This window comes from Podarcis bocagei, assembly GCF_964188305.1.
Source record: "Podarcis bocagei genome assembly, chromosome: 14".
NCBI classification, from domain to species: Eukaryota; Metazoa; Chordata; class Lepidosauria; order Squamata; family Lacertidae; genus Podarcis; species Podarcis bocagei.
Genome location: NC_138139.1, coordinates 32,892,857 through 32,896,131, shown reverse-complemented (window position 1 = coordinate 32,896,131; position 3,275 = coordinate 32,892,857).

The following is a 3,275-nucleotide window of genomic DNA, read 5'->3' as shown; positions in this document are numbered from 1 at the left end:
GAGGAAGGTTGCCGTCTGGGCGCGCGCGCCAAGTTCGAATGTACAGGCGCGTGGGACAGCAGAAAACCCGGATTGGGAACCAGGTCCTAAAGCCCGCCGGAGGCAGGGGGAAGACTCAGGGGACTCAGCGTCAGAAGAGTCTAGGAAGGGCGAGACCCCAGCTGACAGGCGGAGCCAGAGGAGGAAAGAGCAAAGGAAGAGGTGGAGCAAGGCTAGAGTCTTAAACTGGTGTCTGGGGGGAGGAGATTCAGACAGAGCTTCGGCGGTCTAGAGTTTCAGACGTAGAGCTGCACGCTGCGGCTGTGAAAGCGAAACTGAACTTCAATAAAGACTTTTGTATATAACAACGAACTGGCGTTGGTCCTTTGTGAGCTGGGACCTCGGGCAGCTCTGACAATATCAAATGGTAGGTGTTTGAAAGTTTTAGAGATTTTGCAGGGCGGGCTGAAGAAACCACAAGGTAAAGCATTGTCTTGCCAATTTAAAATGCTTGGTCCAAATTTCAAACAGTTACAAAATGTATTTGCTGCTGTGATATCTAAATCTAGCCATTACATCCTTTCTTGAATTATTTATTATAATATTATAATTTAATGCATTTATTCACTGCTAACTGCATTTAAAGACTCAAAAGGACTTCAGTTGTGGAGAGAGGGGACATATACATATGCAAATACAAAGATTTAAAACAGCATCAAAAGGGACCGTTGTGCAGTTGAGGTGGCCCTGAGGAAAGGTCTTCCGATCAGCCCCTGTGGGGTTTCTCTGTGAGGGACAGCAGCAGCAGTTTCCCCCAAAGCTGTAGTGTATATTGAAGGGTTCGTAAGCAGATAAAAAGATGTTTCCAAGCTGCCTGGGAAGAGGATAGCAGGTACAGCTCCAGATTTGAGATGGCAAACATCTTCACAATGGTGGGGCCCTCCTCTTTTGATCTTGATCCTTCCAGATCAGGGATGTTGCTCAATTTTGGGGAAGTGACCACAGTTCTGCTTGCATTGAGGGTGTTGCCAGGAGGAATTGATCCCCCTCGGGGCTGAGTCACTCACTGAGAAGAGTCATTCAAAGGTCCATCATGTTAAGCCTACAAAAGGTGTTAGATATGTCAACAGATAATAGGGAGAATGATGGCTGTGCTTGTGCTTTGAAAGGGCAAAGTTGGGCAGTGAGATGAGTCAGTGGTTCACTCCTTCAAGCAGCATGGGCACAGCGGTGCCAACTTGAATAAAATATTGGGGGACAGGTAAGCCCTGCCCTGCATAATCTATTACAGTCATACATTGGGTTACAGATGCATCAGGTTGCGTTTTTTCGGGTTACGGACCCACCGAAACCCGGAAGTACCAGAACGGGTTACTTCCGGGTTTTGGCAGTCGTGCATGCGCAGAAGCACCAAATCGCAGCCCGCACATATGCAGACGTGCAGCTGCAGGTTGCAAACACTGTGAGTTGCAAACGTGTATCCTGCACAGATCACGTTCGCAACCCGAGCATCCACTGTACAAGATACAGCGCGCACACACGCTATTTGAATGGCAATGCCCATCAACTTGGAGCATACTCAACCTGTGAAATACTCTAGTATGCACCACGGTACATAAGGATTCCAATGCAGGAGGGAGCTGTAGTGTGGAGGTATTGATCCTGCAAGGAAGGGCATCAGGCATGAAGTAGAGCCTCAGCCTTGGGCCTACCTTCTTCTGGGAAGATGCAGCAACTGATCAGGCAGGTCTTGGCCTTTCTGTTTCTCCTTACTGCCTGATGCGCTGCCCCCTGATAACCACAGAACACCCTCTGCCAATCCAACCTGACTTGCAGTGATCTGTGGCTGTGAAAACTGACTCATCCAAGGCAGCGGCAGAGTAAGCCACTCGGGCCCCTGGGGCAGGGGTGGAGCGTGCCTCCCATAGGGGCAGGGTGCACTGCGGGGCCTCCGGAGTTGCCTGCCTCCTCCCACTCAGCCGCCCTACAGCTGGGGGGGAGACAGCGGGAGGACTGTTTGGGCAGAGCGGAGCCTGCGTGCGCCCAAGCCACCATGTCTCTCCCAGGAGAGATGCATGGCTCGGGCGCACTGCAGACCCTGTGGTGAGCTCCACCCGGCATTTTGTCACACACACACACACACCCCGAGTAGTGACACCCAGGGCGGCCCGCCCCCACCGCACCCCACTTCCTCCGCCACTGATCCAAGGTCCTCCAAATATGCTTAATTTTGCTAATGGCTTGACTGAATCCGGTGCACAGCCCTTCTTCTCATCTTCTGCCTTTTGTTTGCCTCTTTCTTGAACTCCCAGTCACTTTCTCTGTTCCCACTCTGTCCCTTGCATCACCTCTTGCAATCCTCCATCACCAACTGTCCTCACACTGACAGCGCAGAGAATCATCGAATTGTAGAGTTGGAAGGGACCATGAGGGTCATCTAGTCCAACCCCCTGCAATCTTTTGCCCAACATGGGACTCAAACCCACAACTCTGAGATTAAGAGTCTCGTGCTCTACTGACTGAGCTATCCTACATTAGACTTCTTCATGCAGCACAGAGTTAAACTATGGAACTCACTCCCACTAGAGGCAGTGATGATGGCCACCAACCTAGATGGCCTTAAAAGAGGATTAGAGAAGGATTTCCTCTGCCTTCCTGTTGAGTTTCTGTTTCCTGGGGTACAGCAAGAACTAATGGATGCACACACAATATCTCATCCAGTTGCCAAACCTTTCTTTAAAAAATAAAAATAAAATTGGTTGATTATTCACCTTAGGACATCGACTCACCTTGCAGTGTCTAAGAATTGGTGGTCCTTAGATGTGGACTTATTTTAAATCTGGCTGGCACAAATCTGGGGCCTAATTCTAATGGAAGAATTGATCAACAAGATCCTTGAGAGGAAATGACATTTTTAAAAAACCTGACAGCTTTAATAAAATTTAATAAAATTGCTTTAACAAAGAAACATGGATATAGACCATGGAAGACTTCCTGTAATTTCTGGAATGATACATTCGTGTGTGTGTGTGATTTAAATGTGACCTTTTGTTTTGCCTTCATTATGTCTTATATAATTAAGCTTTTTCGGGCAATGTCAGGGGAGTTATAGGGATGGGTGGAGGGAGTGAGGAAAGGAACACGTTTCTGTCTCTATCATTACGAAAAAACAATAAAGAAAAGTTTTTTGAAAAAATAATAAATAAAATAAATAAACAAACCCACAAACCGCAGGGTGCGGTTGGCACTTGACATGTGTCCTCTCACTTCAGATGAAGGTATTAGAGGCAGAGGGG